This window comes from Rhamphochromis sp. 'chilingali', assembly GCF_963969265.1.
Source record: "Rhamphochromis sp. 'chilingali' genome assembly, chromosome: 8".
Lineage (NCBI taxonomy): Eukaryota > Metazoa > Chordata > Actinopteri > Cichliformes > Cichlidae > Rhamphochromis > Rhamphochromis sp. 'chilingali'.
The window spans coordinates 36,118,957-36,140,810 of NC_137935.1; the positions used below are offsets into that span (position 1 = coordinate 36,118,957).

General features: G+C 43.8%; 1 long non-coding RNA gene across 1 annotated transcript; it reads left to right on the top strand.

The window, feature by feature from the left end:
- Positions 1–14,700: 14,700 nt before the first annotated feature.
- On the top strand, positions 14,701–20,048 carry LOC308400773. The gene is made up of 2 exons (XR_013972412.1): positions 14,701–15,430; positions 18,260–20,048. It is a non-coding gene; the product is annotated as an uncharacterized lncRNA (long non-coding RNA).
- Positions 20,049–21,854: the final 1,806 nt, after the last annotated feature.

The following is a 21,854-nucleotide window of genomic DNA, read 5'->3' on the forward strand; positions in this document are numbered from 1 at the left end:
TTCTATGAGATAAAGCCATTAATATGTGTGTCTGAGTCTTCTATCAAAAGTTACAGCTATCTTTCTGAAGTTGTAGAAAAACACGTTATTGCATGTACTGCTTACTGTTACATGCATTTGGCATTCTCAAACAAAACAAATTATAGTTTTTTATTTTGTGAGTAACTTGAAAATCTTAAATCAAACAGCTGCAAAAAACATTTGCACAACATGGGGATGTTGAATTCTATAAGATTCAGCCATAAATATTGTTAAGTATCAAAACTTCGTGTTCTTTTAATTCCTCATAGGCATCTGATGGAAGACAGCACACTCATACAGGGAGTGCAGAATTATTAGGCAAATGAGTATTTTGTCCACATCATCCTCTTCATGCATGTTGTCTTACTCCAAGCTATATAGGCTCGAAAGCCTACTACCAATTAAGCATATTAGGTGATGTGCATCTCTGTAATGAGAAGGGATGTGGTCTAATGACATCAACACCCTATATCAGGTGTGCATAATTATTAGGCAACTTCCTTTCCTTTGACAAAACGGGTCAAAAGAAGGACTTGACAGGCACAGAAAAGTCAACAATAGCGAGATATCTTGCAAAGGCATGCAGCAGTCTCAAAATTGCAAAGCTTCTGAAGCGTGATCATCGAACAATCAAGCGTTTCATTCAAAATAGTCAACAGGGTCGCAAGAAGCGTGTGGAAAAACCAAGGCACAAAATAACTGCCCATGAACTGAGAAAAGTCAAGCGTGCAGCTGCCAAGATGCCACTTGCCACCAGTTTGGCCATGTTTCAGAGCTGCAACATCACTGGAGTGCCCAAAAGCACAAGGTGTGCAATACTCAGAGACATGGCCAAGGTAAGAAAGGCTGAAAGACGACCACCACTGAACAAGACACACAAGCTGAAACGTCAAGACTGGGCCAAGAAATATCTCAAGACTGATTTTTCTAAGGTTTTATGGACTGATGAAATGAGAGTGAGTCTTGATGGGCCAGATGGATGGGCCCGTGGCTGGATTGGTAAAGGGCAGAGAGCTCCAGTCCGACTCAGACGTCAGCAAGGTGGAGGTGGAGTACTTGTTTGGGCTGGTATCATCAAAGATGAGCTTGTGGGGCTTTTTCGGGTTCAGGATGGAGTCGAGCTCAACTCCCAGTCCTACTGCCAGTTTCTGGAAGACACCTTCTTCAAGCAGTGGTACAGGAAGAAGTCTGCATCCTTCAAGAAAAACATGATTTTCATGCAGGACAATGCTCCATCACACGCGTCCAAGTACTCCACAGCGTGGCTGGCAAGAAAGGGTATAAAAGAAGAAAAACTAATGACATGGCCACCTTGTTCACCTGATCTGGACCCCATTGAGAACCTGTGGTCCATCATCACATGTGAGATTTACAACGAGGGAAAACAGTACACCTCTCTGAACAGTGCCTGGGAGGCTGTGGTTGCTGCTGCACGCAATGTTGATGGTGAACAGATCAAAACACTGACAGAATCCATGGATGGCAGGCTTTTGAGTGTCCTTGCAAAGAAAGGTGGCTATATTGGTCGCTGATTTGTTTTTGTTTTGTTTTTGAATGTCAGAAATGTATATTTGTGAATGTGGAGATGTTATATTGGTTTCACTGGTAAAAATAAATAATTGAAATGGGTATACATTTGTTTTTTGTTAAGTTGCCTAATAATTATGCACAGTAATAGTCACCTGCACACACAGATATCCCCCTAAAATAGCTAAAACTAAAAACAAACTAAAAACTACTTCAAAAACATTCAGCTTTGATATTAATGAGTTTTTTGGGTTCATTGAGAACATGGTTGTTGTTCAATAATAAACTTATTCCTCAAAAATACAACTTGCCTAATAATTTTGCACTCCCTGTATGAGTGCCAACTCATATGAGCACATTCGCAGTGTGTGTATAAAAATGACTATAACCGCTTATTGTAGGAGAAATCAAAGATTTTCAACCCTAACCTTCCCTCCTTTCACAAGTTAAAACATGTGAAAGGAGGAACAAGAGAGCATGTGTTTCATTCAGCCTGCTGTCCCACAGGTTCCCCTCCAGTGTGATAGTCAGCCTTTCAGCTTTTTTCTTCTTAACTGGGGTGGGGTCCTGTGCTCGAGTCAGTGCTAAATCAGCTGTCGTCCCCGTTCAGTCGGTCACATACTGGGTCTTCCCGACCATCAGCCGGCCTTCTCATGAAAACGCACTGAATGAACACAGGCATTTATCTTCTAAACACGATTCAGTTTCTTTTGATCATTAAAGCTTAAACACAAAAAGATGATTGCTTCTCTAGGAAAAAAATCTGGAGTTCTGGGAACTTATGGGTCATTATAATCTTAAGTTTTACCGTACCTGAATTGTTAACCACACAAATCACCATAAAGTCATAGAGAAATGATCATAGAAACTATTCTGTCCCTCCTGTTATTTCTAAGCTATGTTTTTTATAAGTTTGTTATATGGCGGATCATAATCATTCGTTCTGTAATTACCTGTTGCAACATGTCAGAAAATATGTTTATTCCTGATCTTGTCTGGGCAAAGCCTGCCATCTAGTGGGTTGACAGGGTAGCACCATATTAGAGCGCAAGCAGTGGTTTTCTCCCAGCGCTCGACAGGGAAGGTCCATTTGGCTGTGTCTCTGTAAATTCCTCGCTGCCCTCCTCTCACGTCATGACCTACTGGCAGCAGGACTGACAGTGTTTGATAACAAGCCAGAGACTTATCTAGCATGGAGATCTACGTTTCACAATGCCACTGAAGATTTAAACCTAAAGTGCAGTGAAGAACTTGATCTGCTCACTAAGTGGCTTAGTGGGGAGTCTCTCCAGCATGCTCTGAGAATCAGGGCTGTCCATGTTAACAATCCAGAAACAGGTCTTCAGCGTTTATGGCAAAGGCTAGACAGGATTTATGGCTCATCAGAAGTTATTGAAGCTTCTCTGTTCAAACGCCTAGAGAGCTTTCCCAGAGTTACTCCGAGAGACAATCACCTTCTACAGGAACTTGCAGATCTCCTCCTGGAACTTGAAGCAGCAAAAAACGAAGGATATCTGCCTGGCCTCAGCTTTCTCGACACTCCAAGAGGCATAAACCCAATTGTGGAAAAACTCCATCAATCAGGGCCATCAATTTCCCTCCAATTGCCCAGCCAGTACCACTCACTCAACTGAGGGATCTAAAACTCTACACAGATTATCTAAAAACACAAAACCTCTACACACTTCTAACATGCACATTTACACAACTAAATGGCAGTATTAACAAAAGGAAAAACATTCAACAAATCCCTTTAAACATTAACACAAACAAAAGGAAGCATCTCTCTGGAAAAAGAAACCCCTCCACATGGTTTGACCTGATGATGTCATGTGTGACATGATCAGGACTTTAAAATGAGGAAATGCCAGGCGGGCGTTTCCCCACACCTGACACTCATGATGACTGAAAAGACAAACAGAGTAAGTATGAACAAATGACTTAATCTGTAACATAATAAAGTATAAAGAAACATAACTTAGTATTTGTCTTAATTTGCAGAATGTTTGATTTGCCGGCAACAAAACGCTTACACAAACAAACCCGGGATAGTGAGTGAAGCAATGTTACTTGACAAATAGCAAATCATAGCAAATACCTAGAAACAGAATAATGTGTACAATGTGTAAAAAAAAGGTAAACACATATGGGACAAATGGAGAGAATTGCAACTGCTTCTCCACTTTGTCACAGTGAGACAATCACATTTTAGAGCCCCGCTAACAGCAAACAAAACACAGGTTGGCACACCCAGCAACAAATCTAACACTCACTCTCTTGATCCTGACAAACAGTGTCCAGTACACATGAAGCCCCATTCACTTGCAAAATGTAGAGGGTTTAGGATGAAAACACTGGATGAGCGGAAAAGTCTGCTCAAAGGGCTTTCGATCTGTTACAAGTGTCTCTCCTCAACAGAACACAGGGCCAAAGACTGTAAAGCTGATATTCGTTGTCTGGAGTGCAAAAGCGATACCCACATCTCCGCCATGCATGCCGGGCCACCCCCTTGGACAAGTGGGAGCTTTGATTCTACACCAGAGGCACACGGCGGGGAGCCAGACATCCCGAGCTCCACAGTGGACAGGGACAACAAGGACGGTCTTGTTCTAAAATTTGCATGGTGAAAGTATATCACAGCACAGCCCCTCAAAAACGAAAATGTATGGAATTTTAGACGACCAAAGTAATGTGTCACTGGCTCGTTCTCCCTTTTTTGACATGTTTAATGTACATGGTGAAGCCTTTCCATACACAATGAAAACATGCTCTGGCACAACGAACAAAACAGGCCGTAGAGCTCACGGCTTTGTCATTGAGGGTGTGGACGGAAAAGTGTCCATACCACTACCAACACTGACAGAGTGTAATCAGATTCCTGATAACAGGAGTGAGATACCCACCCCAGAAGCTGCAGCTGCTCATCATCACCTAGCTCACATAGCCACACAAATACCCCCTCTTGATCCAGAGGCAGATATTCTCCTCCTCTTAGGCCGTGATGTAATTCAGGCTCACAAGGTTCGACGCCAGGCAAATGGGCCCAATGAAGCACCTTATGCCCAAAAGCTTGATCTTGGATGGGTAATTGTTGGAGATGTTTGCCTCTCGGGAGCTCACAGACCCACATTGAACTCCTACAAGACTAACATACTGAATAATGGCCGCCCCAGTTTTCTCTCTCCCTGTGGCAACAGAATTTACACAAAGGTGAAGATCACAGAAGAATGTCCCCTTTTTGAGAGCACACAGGTCAAAGATGAACTGGGCAAACACATCTTTCAACAAACTACTGATGATGACAAAATGGCACTCTCTGCAGAAGATAAGACGTTTCTGAACATTATGCACAAAGAGTTTGCTAAAGATGATGCAAATAACTGGGTCGCCCCCCTGCCCTTTCGTCATCCCCGACGTCGCTTACCCAACAACAGAGAGCAGGCTCTCAACCGCCTCATGTCCCTACGGAAGACATTAAAGAGAAAGACGGAGATGAAAGATCATTATGTGGAGTTTATGAAAAGGATCTTCGACAAAGGTCATGCAGAAAGGGCACCCCCTCTCAAACCCCACCAAGAATGCTGGTATCTCCCACACTTTGGTGTTTACCACCCCCAAAAGCCAGCAAAAATCAGAATAGTCTTCGATTCAAGCGCCCAGTTCGAAAATGTGTCTCTGAATCAAGTACTGTGTAAAGGCCCAGATCTCAATAACAGCCTTGTGGGCGTGCTTCTCAGATTCCGAGGTGACCCACATGCTGTGATGGCTGACGTGGAGCAGATGTTTCACAACTTCACGGTCAGAGAGGACCATCGTGATTATCTGCGTTTCCTGTGGTTCCGCGATCATGACCTGGATGGAGAAGTGGATGAGTTTCACATGACAGTCCATGTTTTTGGGAATTGCCCGTCCCCCTCAGTTGCCATCTATGGACTCAAGAAGACTGCTGTGGAAGGAGAGAAAGAATATGGCAGTGATGTAAGGGAATTTATTGAGTGCCATTTTTATGTAGATGATGGGCTAAAGTCATTTCCCTCTGAGACCCAGGCGATTGACGTCCTTCACAGAACACAAAGGATGCTGGCTCAGTCTAACATCCGCCTTCACAAGATCTCAACCAACAGCCCTGTAGTCGTCAGTGCCTTCCCAAGTGAAGATCTAGCCACAGGCCCGCAGGAACTCCAACGTGGACAACACGCACCACTCATGCAACGCAGCCTTGGGTTAGGCTGGGACCTGTCGACAGACCAATTGTCATTTCAAGTTGAAATCAATGACAGGCCTTTCACCAAACGTGGTGTATTGTCAGTCATCAACAGTTTGTATGACCCACTTGGCTTCGCTGTGCCAGTCAGCATCGAAGGCCGCTCCATTCTGAGAGAGATTTCTATGGACATTAGCGAATGGGATGCACCGCTGCCGAGGGAGAAACAGGACAAGTGGCAACAATGGAAAGATTCCCTAAAGCACTTACAACAGCTCAAGATCTCCCGCATGTATACATCCATCTCACTATCTGAATCTCAGAGAAAAGAAATGCATGTTTTTTGTGATGCATCCACAAAAGCTGTTGGAGCCGTCGCTTACCTGAAACTCACAGCAGGCAATGGGCTCAGTGAAGTTGGGTTTCTTCTTGGAAAGGCCAGGCTGGCTCCAAAACCAGACATCACAATTCCAAGACTGGAACTTTGTGCTGCTGTGCTGGCTGTAGAAGTGGCGGAAATGGTCCAGCAGGAGCTTCACACTACTATCGATGAGGTGAACTTCTACACTGACTCGAAGGTGGTCCTTGGATATATTTTCAATGAAAAAAGACGCTTTTATGTGTATGTGCATAACCGTGTGGAGCACATTAGGCGTTCTACCCAGACCCACCAATGGCATTACGTACCCACACAGCTAAACCCAGCTGACCATGCCACACGAGCACTGCCCGCTGAGCATCTGTCTCACTCTACATGGCTTAGCGGACCTGCCTTCCTTACAGATTCAGGCCAACGACAAATACAGAAAGAACCTTTTGACCTTGTTTGCCCTGAAAACGACACTGAGCTGCGCCCAGATATCGTATCCTGTGCCACCTTTCTGTCAAAAAAAGAGCTCGGGACCACAAGGTTCGAGAGATTCTCAAATTGGAGTCGTCTGCTGAAAACTATTGCCAGACTGCTGCACATTGCCAAGTCGTTTAAAGGCGAAACAGAGAGCACATGTCGTGGATGGCACAAGTGCAACAACTATGCTACAGAAGAACAGCTCCAGCAGGCCAAGGTTACTATCATTCGTGCAGTTCAAAAAGAGGTGTATGCAGATGACATCAAGCGCATGGAGCAGAGTGAGTCCATTCGCACACAAAGTCCACTTAGCAAGCTGAGTCCTTACATAGACGCTGATGCAGTTCTTAGGGTCGGTGGCCGGCTCGCAAGAGCTCAACTGTCAACAGATGAGACACACCCCATGCTCATTCCCAGTAAACACCACATAACCCAGCTCATAATCAGACACTTTCACGCACAAGTATGTCATCAGGGCAGACACTTCACCGAAGGTGCAATCAGAGCTGCAGGTTTTTGGATTGTGGGTGGGAAAAGAGCCGTCAGTAGTGTCATCTTCAACTGTATCATATGCCGCAGATTAAGGGGCAAGCAACAAGAGCAGATCATGTCAGATCTACCAGAAGACAGAATGTGTACAGACCCTCCTTTCACGTGTGTGGGCCTAGATGTTTTTGGTCCGTGGCCTTTTACAGTCAGAAAGACACGAGGAGGTCAAGCGGAGGCCAAGAGATGGGCAGTGATCTTTACGTGTATGAGCATACAGGCAAGATCTTTACGTGTATGTATGAAGCATACCAGCATGTGGTGTTAGCTGTATCTCTTACCATCTCTGTATCTCTTGATTGTGTAGTGACTGTTTACATTTACATAAGTCAACAATATTTAATGTAATCTTTGTGTATTTGTATGGAGAGTGAATACACTGTATTCTGTTTCTGTTATTACAGTTTTACAAAAAGGAAAATAAGGATCAGTAAAGCTCTGAAGAATGCCACGCGGTCTCCTGAGTGTTTACTGAAACCATTTAATGTTTAGCTCACTGCATAAGCTGGATAGAGACGTTCAGCTGAGGGCAGAAGAGAAACCATTGTTTTATGTTAAACCTGGAACTGCACCCTTTTGACACACTTCCATGTGTCAATTCACCAGAAGTAGGAAATTAAAAGCCAGCTGCGGCCTCCGTGTCTCCGCCCACGCCGTCGCCTGGTCCAGCTTCATCCGAGTCTTCATCCTCGTCTGGTCCAGCCCATGCCACTGCTTCTGCCACGCCTGGTCCAGCCTCGGCTTCTGGCCCTGCCACGCCTCAGCCAGAGGACGACGCCTCGCCTGGTCTCGACGCGACCCAGCCGGAGGACGACACCTCGCCTGTGCCTGCCACGCCTCAGCCTGGTCTCCTTCCACCTGCCAAGCCACGTCCAGGTCCAGCACGGCTGTTTCCGGAGCCTGTCAGGACAGCCTGTCGACGGAAACCAACCAAACCATCCAACGATTATCATCCACGGCGTCGACCACCTGCCAAGCCGCCCGATGGTCTTCGTACGCGCCCACGCCACCGTTGGCCGCCAGCCAAGCCCCCTGACTGTCTTCGTACATACCCAAGTCGCCGCCGGCAGCCAGCCAGGCTCTCCAGGTGTGGTCAGCCATGCACGCTTTGCCACTGCCATTTTCCACGTTGTCGGCCTCCTGATCTGCTCCATCGCCACCGTTGGACTCGTGGCCGGCCCCCTGAACCCTTGAACTATGGACTACTGAACCGTTGGCCTCCTGGTCGGCCACCTGAACCGTGTGAACTCTTGTACTGCTGTCATCTGGGTCGGCCTCCTGAAACTTTGAATATTGGACTTTTTGCCTTGTCCCCCAGGGTTGGGTTAGTTGGTCTCATATGTTTGTGTTTTAGTCTGGGATTCCACTTTGAATTTTTTTTTGTTTTCTCTTTTCCTTTTTCCTTCCCGGTTTCCTCCATGTGTTCCCACTGCCCCTAATCACCTCCTGTGTATTTAAGTCCTGTGTTTTCAGTGTGTCATTGTCAGATCGTCTGCTTTGTTTGCAAGCCAAGAAGTTGCGTCAAGTTTCCTCATGTCAAGTCCATGTTCTTGTTGTAGGTTTTTAAGTTAATTTAGCTCACCCAGTTTAGTTTATTGTTAGCCTTGCATTTTGCCTTTTGTTTACAGTTATTTTGCCAGCGTCAATAAACGGCTCGTTTTCTGTTATTCAAGTCATGTTTCACATTTTGTTTCCGACTGCATTTGGGTCCACCCTCTACACACTGTCAGCCCTGCTGATTGTGACACATGGCAAGATATGTTCTCGCATTTCTCCCAACGTCCGAGTCGTACGCCTGTGACAGCTGCTGGCTGCAGTCACTTTGTGACATTTGAGGAAGTGGAGTGGGTAGGGGTCAGCTACCGTTTGTTTTAATAACCCGTTTTCCCCTGTTTTGAGTAAGTTAAGGAGGTCAGACTCTGTCTTTATTTTTTTACTTTTGTTTTGGTCAGGGGTGTGGGAAACAGTTTAGATTCGTTTTGTGTATTATTTTGACCTTCGCTCACCCTGAAGTGTTGAAACTCCTGTTTTGTTGTTCCTTTTTTATCACATTGTAAATAAATTACATTGTAACAAACAGATTTGTTTCCTGTCCTGCTTGGGTCTTTGCAGGGGACCCAGTGCTTCACTCATGTTATAGCCTGGCCTGGCCTGGCCCCGTAAAAATTCACATAAATAAAATGAAATAAAATGCGTTATGGATGAAACTTTACATTACCTTTTCAACAAGGAAGTAAGCGCCTCCTTTGTCTCAAATTTTGCCATTCACTTTGGCTCAAACAACGACGGATGGTGTGATCTGACACTGATGTTCCTTGAGCATCAAGTTCAGCTTGGATCTCTTTAGAAGTCTTTCTGGCCTCTTTTGTTACCATTTGGATTATCCATCTTTTTGATGTGTCATCAATTTTCGTCCTGCGGCCACGTCCAGGGAGGTTGGCTACAGTCCCATGGCTCTTAAATTTCTGAATGACATGAGCAACCGTAGACACAGGAACATCTAGCTGCTTGGAGATGGTATTATAGCCTTTACCTTTAACATGCTTGTCCTGAGACAACTCTTTCCTTTGCTTCCTCTTGTCCATGTTGAGTGTGGTACACACCATGTCACCAAACAACACAGTGACTACCTGGAGTTTTATATATAGGCCCACTGACTGATTACAAGATTGCAGACACATGTGATGCTGATTAGTGGACACACCTTGGATTAACATGTCCCTTTGGTCACATTATTTTCATTCTTTTCTAGGGGTACCATCATTTATTTTTTAAATAATTCAGTTGAAGCATGGTTGAAAAGCAATGTCTAACTTTCATTGGTTAAGATTTATAGAATTTTTATTTATTATTACTTTTGTCAGATTAAAGTTATTTCTGTGACCATTGTGAGTTTTTCTTTCATTGACCGAAGGGTACCAACAATTTTGTCCCTGTCTGTATAACTTTAAATGTTAATACTGAAGTTTCACCATAAAGCCAGCAAGGCTTTATGCACCATTTATCAAAAATAATAATAATGGAGACAAAAATATAATATGAAGGTCATTTCATTTTACCCTGTAATCCAGCCACTGGACATGAGGCCACCACCTGGTTCAGGAAACCTGGCACGTGGGCTGTGTCCCAATTCAGGGTCTGCACACTTGAAGTACGCATTTTAAGTGTGATTACGTCACCGTCACTCTTGATTCGAAGTGTACTTCAGACGCATACTCCAAATGCGCTGTCGATTTCCCCAAATATCAAGCGTGGTCCGGTGCACGCTTCGTGGTCCCATATATCCCACAATTCATAGCGTGGCGGTGGGTGTGGATAATTTTGCCGCAAAATACGGCAGAAGGGAGCGGCCAAAGAGTGAACTGTCAGAAGTAAGTACTGAATATGACGTCACTTATTTATGTGCGAATGTTTAATAACGAAGAACATTAAAACATTACCGTTAGCCACATGTCGGCAGAGTTGTGTGACATTAGTGATGTTTGTACTGTCAGCGTTAACTTGGTTGTAATACCTTATATATTTATATTTATTTATATTCATACATATATATATATATATATATATATATATATATATATATATATACATATATATATATATATATATATATATATATATATATATATATATATATACGCACGGTATATATATACGCATATATATAGGCACGGTGGTTAGCACTGTTGCCGCACAGCAAGAAGGTCCTGAGTTCAATTCCAACACCAGGCCGGGGTCTTTCTGTGTGGAGTTTGCATGTTCTCCCCGTGTTTGCGTGGGTTCTCTCCAGGTACTCCGGCTTCCTCCCACTGTCCAAAGACATGCAGCTTGTGGGGATAGGTTAATTGGATAACCCAAATTGTCACTAGGTGTGAATGTGCAAATGAATGTGAGTGCGAATGGTTGTTTGTCCCTGTGTGTTAGCCTTGCGACAGACTGGCGACCTGTCCAGGGTGTACCCCGCCTCTCGCCCTATGACAGCTGGGATAGGCTCCAGCGCCCCCCGCGACCCTGAAAAGGATAAGCGGAAGTGAATGGATGGATATATATATATATATATATATATATATATATATATATATATATATATATATATATATATATATATATATATATATATATATATACAGGGAGTGCAGAATTATTAGGCAAATGAGTATTTTGTCCACATCATCCTCTTCATGCATGTTGTCTTACTCCAAGCTGTATAGGCTCGAAAGCCTACTACCAATTAAGCATATTAGGTGATGTGCATCTCTGTAATGAGAAGGGATGTGGTCTAATGACATCAACACCCTATATCAGGTGTGCATAATTATTAGGCAGCTTCCTTTCCTTTAGCAAAATGGGTCAAAAGAAGGACTTGACAGGCACAGAAAAGTCAAAAATAGTGAGATATCTTGCAGAGGGATGCAGCAGTCTCAAAATTGCAAAGCTTCTGAAGCGTGATCATCGAACAATCAAGCGTTTCATTCAAAATAGTCAACAGGGTCGCAAGAAGCGTGTGGAAAAACCAAGGCGCAAAATAATTGCCCATGAACTGAGAAAAGTCAAGCGTGCAGCTGCCAAGATGCCACTTGCCACCAGTTTGGCCATGTTTCAGAGCTGCAACATCACTGGAGTGCCCAAAAGCACAAGGTGTGCAATACTCAGAGACATGGCCAAGGTAAGAAAGGCTGAAAGACGACCACCACTGAACAAGACACACAAGCTGAAACGTCAAGACTGGGCCAAGAAATATCTCAAGACTGATTTTTCTAAGGTTTTATGGACTGATGAAATGAGAGTGAGTCTTGGTGGGCCAGATGGATGGGCCCGTGGCTGGATTGGTAAAGGGCAGAGAGCTCCAGTCCGACTCAGACGCCAGCAAGGTGGAGGTGGAGTACTGGTTTGGGCTGGTATCATCAAAGATGAGCTTGTGGGGCCTTTTCAGGTTGAGGATGGAGTCAAGCTCAACTCCCAGTCCTACTGCCAGTTTCTGGAAGACACCTTCTTCAAGCAGTGGTACAGGAAGAAGTCTGCATCCTTCAAGAAAAACATGATTTTCATGCAGACCAATGCTCCATCACACGTGTCCAAGTACTCCACAGCGTGGCTGGCAAGAAAGGGTATAAAAGAAGAAGAACTAATGACATGGCCACCTTGTTCACCTGATCTGGACCCCATTGAGAACCTGTGGCCCATCATCAAATGTGAGATTTACAAGGAGGGAAAACAGTACACCTCTCTGAACAGTGCCTGGGAGGCTGTGGTTGCTGCTGCACGCAATGTTGATGGTGAACAGATCAAAACACTGACAGAATTCATGGATGGCAGGCTTTTGAGTGTCCTTGCAAAGAAAGGTGGCTATATTGGTTGCTGATTTGTTTTTGTTTTGTTTTTGAATGTCAGAAATGTATATTTGTGAATGTGGAGATGTTATATTGGTTTCACTGGTAAAAATAAATAATTGAAATGGGTATATATTTGTTTTTTGTTAAGTTGCCTAATAATTATGCACAGTAATAGTCACCTGCACACACAGATATCCCCCTAAAATAGCTAAAACTAAAAACAAACTAAAAACTACTTCCAAAAACATTCAGCTTTGATATTAATGAGTTTTTTGGGTTCATTGAGAACATGGTTGTTGTTCAATAATAAAATTATTCCTCAAAAATACAACTTGCCTAATAATTCTGCACTCCCTGTATATATATATATATCAAGCTGTATGCCAAGAGTGAACGAGACATCGATTCACTGATCCACACTACCAGGCTATACAGCAATGACATTGGAATGTCGTTCGGACTGGAGAAGTGTAGTCGGATGGTAACAAAGAGAGGGATGGTAGTCAGAACTGAGGGGATTGAACTACCAGAAGGCAACATTGCAGACATAGAGGACAGTTACAAGTACCTGGGGATCCCGCAGGCGAATGGGAACAATGAAGAGGCCACTAGAAAAGCTGCAACCACCAAATACCTGCAGAGGGTCAGGCAAGTCCTTAGGAGTCAGCTGAATAGTGAGAACAAGATCCGGGCCATCAACACGTACGCCCTGCCCGTGATCAGGTACCCTGCTAGGGTAATAGGCTGGCCAAAGGAGGAGATAGAAGCCACTGACATAAAGACAAGAAAGCTCCTTACCATGCATGGAGGGTTTCACCCCAAGTCCAGCACCCTGAGGCTGTACGCTAAGCGGAAGGAAGGGGGCCAGGGACTGGTGAGTGTCAGCACCACAGTCCAGGATGAGACAACGAACATCCAAGAATACATTGAGAAGATTGCCCCAACTGACTGAGTGCTCAGTGAATACCTCAGGCAGCAGAAACCCAAGAAAGAGGAGGGAGACGAGGAACCATCATGGAAGGACAGGCCCCTGCACGGTATGTACCACCGGCAGATAGAGGAGGTGGCTGATATCCAGAAATCCTACCAGTGGCTGGACAAAGCTGGACTGAAAGACAGCACAGAGGCACTAATCATGGCAGCACAAGAACAAGTTCTGAGTACAAGATCCATAGAGGCTGGGGTCTATTACACCAGGCAAGACCCCAGGTGCAGGCTGTGTAAAGATGCCCCAGAGACAATCCAGCACATAACAGCAGGGTGCAAGATGCTAGCAGGCAAGGCATACATGGAACGCCATAACCAAGTGGCCGGCATAGTGTACAGAAACATCTGTGCCGAGTATAACCTGGAAGTCCCGAGGTCAAAATGGGAGATGCCCCCAAGGGTGGTGGAGAATGACCGAGCTAAGATCCTGTGGGACTTCCAGATACAGACGGACAAAATGGTGGTGGCTAACCAACCGGACATAGTGGTGGTAGACAAACAGAAGAAGATGGCCGTAGTGATCAATGTAGCGGTTCCGAATGACAGCAATATCAGGAAGAAGGAACACGAGAAGCTGGAGAAATACCAAGGGCTCAGAGAAGAGTTCGAGAGGATGTGGAGGGTGAAGGTAACGGTGGTCCCTGTGGTAATCGGAGCACTAGGTGTGGTGACTCCCAAGCTAAAAAACCTGAAGCTAAGAAGCTAAGAAACCTGGCCCCACCTTATCATGCGAATTCCTGAGATCAGATGGCCCAGGATGTGAATGGGCGTTAAGGCGTCTGGGAAGGGATCTCAAAACTGGATTATAGATGGCAGAGAGTTGGTGTCGTAAACCCCAAGCCTCTGTTCAAAGATGGTCGCTCACAGTGGACATAGATGGCTTCTTTCACTCCTCTTTCAAACCATCTGTCCTCTCTGTCCAAAATGTGAACATTGGCATCCTCGAAAGAGGATGCCTTAACGCCCACTCACATCCTGGGCCATCTGATCTCAGGAATTCGCATGATAAGGTGGGGCCAGGTTTCACAATGAACTCACCAGAAACTCTGGCTGATTGGGACCCACACCCAGTTTCACACCTTGGCTCAGGCGATTAGAGGATCATCAGGGGGTCCTTTTGTCCCTCTGTGGGGGGTTACACCCACTAGGTTTATATCTGGGACTCTCCACCATTTGACCTTAGAACTGAAGAAGCTTCTGGGATGAGAGGTGAAACGTCTTCAAGTAACTGTGATATTATTCTGTTATTATATGTTACCTTATATATGTAATCAAAGTAGTTGAATTAGAATACTGCTGTAGATCATATTATACCCTTTAAAATAGAGTGTGTGATCTGTATGTAGTTTAGTTCTCATTATACTTTTGAGTTAACAGAACATATTCACATATTAGTTCATTAGATAAATGTGCATCACTCTGTATCCTTGATCTGCTGGGAATGTGTTACACTGTTTTCTTGACATGCTTAATTGTTGAATCATGAAGAGAAGGTTGTAAGCAGGAGACTCTGTGTCTAAAGACAGGGGAGATAGATAGACCACATTCCACACCCCCACCTTACAGAAAGCAGAGAAACAACTGCCGAGGTCATAACTTAGGCGCTGTAACAGAGAAAAAATGTGATGTTTTGGCTTTTACGACTAGCTGGGGGCCACTAGAGACTATAAAAAGCTGAGCAACCCGTCACCATTTTGAGACATGTGCCTGACCCTCTGGTAGCATCTCTCCCGTCCGGACGTTGTAATGCTCTGACTGTTGAATTGTATGGAAATAAATGATTGTTGATTGAGCATTTATACACCGAGTATTGTCCCTCCTTCAGCCCAAAGATTCAAAGAACTGCGTGTTTTCAACAACTTGGTGCCGTGTGACCCGGATCCTTGGTGTGCTGAGGAGGTGTAGATTTGGCCTTTGGTGAGATCGTGGGGCAAAGTGAACAGAAGGCCGGCCTAAAACAGAAAGGTAAGCACAGCCTGTTGTATTATAAATACCAAATGTGCATATTGGGCTTTCCAAATTAATCTGTTCGCTGAGTCACATGTATTTTCACAGTAAATTTGTCGGTGTCTGGTTTTTGGCGCAAGATACTAACAACATAAGTTGAGGCTGAATTCCAGGGTGTTAAATAAACTGCTTCTACCGAGATACTAATAACATACTACGTTGGTCTAGATTGCAGTAATCTGCCTCTACCGAGATACTAATAACATACTACGTTGGACTAGAGTGCAGCCACTTTACCTTCCACATTTAATTTTGTCTAATACTGGCTTCTGTAGCAATAATACGTTAGAATTTATTCTGAAGACGCGGCCATAAGTTCAGTACATTGAAGTCGAGGTTTGTTTATTTTGTTTATGGTGTCAGTGACGTCCTGGCTTTTGCCGGCTATGAAATAGAAGTTGATTTAAGGACAAGCAGATACTGGCTTCACGGTGCAGTTGGACGCTGGCAACGCGAGAGCGAAACACGTCCGTAGGTTTGGTTTATGATACGGCGTGTTCCGGTGGTGCGGCCGTGAAGTGCAGTAGTGGTTGGTGCTAATTTTAGTACATTTGAGAGAGGTTTTGACGGTGGTTTGTGGCGTCAGTCGAGTATAAAGGGCTGCGGCCATAATACAAAGTAAAAATTTAAGTACAGAGCAACACCTGGTTTATGATGTCAGGTATAACTTCGGGGATGCAAGCATCACTTTTATGATGCGACTTTGCCCCGTGGTGGCGGTCATAATCGCAGAGAAAAGGGTATTTTGGTCTATGGTGCAGTGTGCTTTAAGAAGATCTAATAGTTGAGCTCAGAGGTTTCTGTGTAAAATTCCCGCTGAGGAAAAGTGTTGTGTGTGAGTGTCAAAGCGCGCTCTGGGTGAGAGAGTGTGTGTGAAGCTGCGAGGCGCGCTCTGGGTGCTGTCTTGTGGGTGAAGCGCGCACTGAGTGAGAGTGTGAGTGAGGCGCGCTCTGAGTGTGTTTTTGTGTGGAGTGTGAAGCGTGAACACAGTGACAGTGACGGTTAATGTGTTTGATTAGGAGGACATTAGAGCAAATACACATTTTAGGATCAAAGGTTGATGCCTAGTGTACCTGTGGAACTTTGCCTATGGAGTAGCGACCCTCCTGTCCGTGGACGCGTGGCCAGGACCGGCGTTGTCCGGGTGCTGAGGTGGTGACTTGGGGAGGTGAGGGCCCCCGCATAGCCACGGAAATAACACTGGAACGGCCGTGTAATCACGGGTTCACATTTATTTCCGGACTAGAACAAGACACATTTTGCGAACAAACGTTGAGTCTAGATTAGTAAAGAAATATAAAAAGGTTGAATTCCTCGTTTCAGCGGTTGAAATTGTTGTGTGCCTGTCCCCTGACGAGTGTGAAATTAAAATAAAGAGGGAATTTGGAGCCACATAGAGATAGACGGGCATAATTGGGTGTATTACTCTGTGGTGTAATAAAAATAAAAAGGAGAGATAGTAAGAGGTGTGCAGTGGAGAATTATGGAGGAGTAGAGAGAGGAATGTGTTGGGAGACTGGCGTACAGTTTACGCTGTCAAGGTAGGCGTGTTGCCTGCTTATCGGTTTAAAAGTGATGAAAATGAAATTAAAATAAATCTCTTAGTGTGTTAATACAGGAAGCTGTGGACCTGGACCAACTGCCCCCACAAGCACAGCGGCCGAAGCAAAATTATAGGTAATGGGAACCACACCCAGCACGAATCAGCAGCTGTGAAAAAGACAGCAGCGAGGAGAGAATTAGAGGAGAAATTAAGAGAAGTTTTAACACATAAAATTGGGGCCAACGGACTTGTGGAGGTTGGGAAGGCGTCCGGAGCATCACAACAAAAAGGTGAAACAAAAACACACACAAGCAGAGAAATCTGAGAGAGAGGCTCCTTTTAAGGTAACGCCTAGTTTGAGAAAAGATAAAACTAACCTGCTTTTATACAAATGCACATACACGCAATGAAGAAACAGCTTACACTCATGAACACGTGAAGATTTTCCAGCAAGGTTAAAGAAAAATTAACATACTTAAATGATGAAGTCTATACATTACTGACAAAGAAACCCTCTGGGTTGCAGGACAACAATTTAACTAAAAAAAAAAAAGGAACACTGGTCTAACCAACCAGGCAAGACACAACAAATTTAGTGGTTAAAAGATTCAAATTGTGACATGTTTTCTGTTGACTGATTAATAAAAGTGATTACTGAATGAAAGAAAGTTCCTTTTTGGGCTTTTAAACATGATCTTAAGAATTTTAACATATACCGGTGTTGTCCTGTCAACTTGGTGGGTTAGGAGTTGATTATATCGGGAGACAAAAAACAAAAAAAGGGGGAGAGAAGGCTGACACAGGGCCTGGCCCCATTGCCTCCCCTCTGAATAACACAGCCAACACAACAACATTTTCCTGTTCGTTTGTTTTTGTTTTTTGTTTGTTTTTGTTTTGTTTTGTTTTTGTTTTTTCTATACATATTTAATTACAGGCTGCTTTGCCGGCCCTGAAAGCCGAGGCTGACTGGACTCCTGCTCTCCCCCATACGTGACACTGACCAAATGCTGCAACAGCTGGACCCACAACAACGACCTGAGAATGTCAACAGACCTGCAGGAATGTGATCTCAGGCAGCCGAGACGGAGAGCACTAAACCTAAGGCCCGTTTCACTACACGGGGGAAAAATTCCCAGACTGCGTCAGCTGACAGAGCTGTGACGAGACGCCCGCCAAGCCCGAATGAAAAGTAAGGCCGAGCGAAAGAATGCTGACCTTGATAACTTTGCATTCACACTGTGCAGGACAGTGATGGACCAACACGGATGATCGGGTGGCGAAAAAGGGCGTGACCGAGACAAGAGGAGTAACTGAGGACAGAAGGCACCTCAGAATGGACAAAAACACAGAAGAAGATGCAGGTGTCACCTGCGGTGAACATCGACACTGGAGAAAGGACTGCCCCAATTGGGGTCAGAACCAGGATGGACTGAATTTTGAGCAGCAGCAGCAGCAATGGTCGCAAACAAACTGAAAAAGGAGGGGGGCAGGACCCCAGGACATGCTTCAGGCCGTGGTTTACCCAGAACACCAGAACAGGAAAGTGATGAACACAAACACCCACACAAACACACACATCTACATGCACTGACTCAGAATGAAGAGAAACACATACACACACACACACCCACACACACACACACGGGAATGTTGATTCACTGAGAAGTGATGCACACACATACACATGCACACGCTTGTGCAATGAAGAGTGATCCACACGCACACACACATACACGCTGATGCAATGAAGAATGCTTTGCTTATGCTGATATGCAAAATGCTGCACACAAACATCCCAATGCATAATTTTTATGAGGAGCCATTGATTACTTAGAATGTGTTATATGTCACCTAGAAGGCATTTATGTAGATTTTAGGAATAAGCTCTAAAACGGTTTGGTTATGAAAACAATGTCTGTGCGTGATGTCTGTTTATGGCTCAAGGCCTTGACTGAATTCTTTGCTGTGCTTCACACAGCCCTGATGAGGAACAGTGGCACAGAATGAAAATGATGAATTAATAGTGTAAGGTTAGGTTGGAGTACGGCATTTTCTGTGATTGAGTTTTAATTCAAGGAGGAACAAAAGGTGTTACGGCACCTGAGGTTCTTATTCCCACACAATATTGTCCCGGCAGGAAGCAAAATGTTCCTGTGAATTTCTGGTTGATTGTTTGGTTTTGTTTAGCGCTAGCTTGATTTTATCAGTGAGCTTTGGCTTGTGTTCTTTCTCGTAAGCGAGAGAGGGATAGTTTTATGCTTGGACATGTCTGCAACGGGCCCTAGTTTGTGTTATTTTAGTAGTATTTTGTTGGTTATGTCTGTTTTCGTTTTTGTTACAGTGCACTGGAGAAAAAAACATCTGAGAGGTGTGATCCACCGATGGTGATATGGTGATATGTTGATATTTTGTGAGTTCATGATTTAACAATCAGCTCTTTAAACCAGGCCTGAAAGATTGAAATTTAAAGCGCTATGAAATATTCTTACAAAAACAGTTGCAAAGTGTGCTTCTCCATGATTGTAATTGGCTTGGGAGAAATTCACTTATAGGGAACACTGAGAAGTTCTGAGTCTAAAAGGATTGCACCGAGTCAATCCGGCCCAAAAAACAACAAGGAATTGTTTTCCTTTAAAATGATGACGTCATCTTGCTGGTGATGGACGCTCGAATAGGTTGCGCGGGAGACTCCATTATCAGCAACATCTGGTATGAATGTGTAGGGAGGTATGCATGTGAATGGACTGTGATGGACTGACGACTAAAAGTTTTGACTGACTTGATACTGAGACAATGACTGCACCCACTTTAGGATTAGTAAATGCCAATAAACAAGTCACCCAGCCGACAAGAGAAGGGTGGATGCTTCGCTTTGTTTTGTTTTGTTTTTTCAGGAGCAGGAGGATAAGAGAGACTGGAGGAGGAGACTCTAGCTTCACATAAGTATGAACTGCAGACTTAACACTGTGGTTGCTGATTTTGAGTTACTGATGTTTGCATCAAGAAAACTGTGCTATATTAACTGTGTTTTGATTAAGGTATCATGTTATATTATTGGGAATGCCAAATGCTACAGTGGAGAAGACTTTGGATATCACTCATGACTGGAATATGTTACTATTAACCACAGCAGGCCACTGTAAAGAAGTCAATTAAATTTTATAGAGGAAAATCGCCAAAATTGAACAATACCTATGAATGACTGGCCACATTCAGAATAGAGATATGCAATAATAAACATTGGTCCTCGTGATTTAGGTTCTCACTTGAAATAGTAAGTTATTAAATGTAGAATATAATCGACAGGGACATTTGATAGGATGTGGTACTGAAAAAGAACAAGAGCAAAGTAAATAAAGAAAATATTGTGTTTAGTTTGGATAAATTCTAATTAAAATGTACCATTACACTCAGAGGATCAATATGGAATAAAACATATGCAAAATTTGTAGGAAGTACATGACTGATAACTGTTCTGTCCTGAGCGTTTGTTTCCAGAGCACCCACTTGACCACACCAACAGTTTCTCGCCACCGAGGAGGGGTACTTGCAAAAAGAATAAAATAAAAATCTGAGTTTAACAAAACAGTTTGAATGTAAATATCAAGCTTACCTTTCTTTTTCCATGAAATGTGCTAGTGGGCACGCCAGCCATTTTGAAAAGGTGGGCAAAACAATTGGCAAGGCCACACCCCCACACATGTGATATATTTTTAAAGGTACTGTTGCCCTCTCTAAGAAACATCAGGAATTAGAGGAGTGGCAAGTAGAGTATGCGAGCTACAAGCAAAAACTAAAATGTGTACTACAGTGTGCAAAAATGAAATACTGGGTCATCAGGGGGTCATGAGGGACATTTATAAAACTAAAAGTCCCACTAACCTTAAAGTGCACTTGAAAAGCCCACACAAGAAGGTTAACCTAGCTTACCTAGAAGACCTCATCAGGGGGAGCACACTCCCCCTCCTTGAAGAGCTCACCCACTCAACCCGCATCCCCAGAAAACAGCTAACCCCAGATAAGGCAGTGTGATGGATCCCGAGACAACAGGACTGGGACATCTAAATAAAGGTGTGAAACAATCGCCTTCAAAAGGTTATCAATTCACTTGAACCAAAATTAGGACCACACGGTGCGGCAAGAGTTAATAGTTATTAGTCTCAACACCCAAGGATAACCAGAAGAGCATGACTGATATGGTGGGACTGGGATTTTGTTACACTTAATTTTTGCAAAACACAAATAAAACTAAATTGAAACTAAGGATTTTCAGAAAATAAAAACTACACTAAACTAGCAAAGAATTGGTAAAAACTAATAAAAACTGATGAAAATTGCAAAACTATTACAACCCTGGTGCAGAGATTGGCAAATCTGACCAGGAAACGTTATAAAATGGATTGTCAGGAAAGTCAGCGTTAAAGCCACATTTGACAGTCCATACTAGGATGGCATTGGACATCTTCGGGGCAGAAAAGGGTTGGTGTGACCAAGGTGTGGTTTGGCTTGTTGTATGTACATTTCAAAATGTTACAGCTCTGGATGGACCAGTTACCAGGGCATGGAAGGATGACAGACTTTATTACATGAGGAGAAGGGACATTTTCGGGATCGAAGATCCTCAGGGATGACAAGGCTGGAGCAACGGTACTCGAGAGAAGAATTTTTGATACTTTCTGAGATATGATGTCACTAACCTTCTCTTTTAATTGTCTAGCTCCAATGAATTGACACATGGGAGTGTGTCAAAAAGGGGGAGTTGAGTTTGAACATCAAACAATGGTGATATGAAAATTTCTATGAGTTTATTTTTGTGTTTAATAAATTAGCTATGGTAAA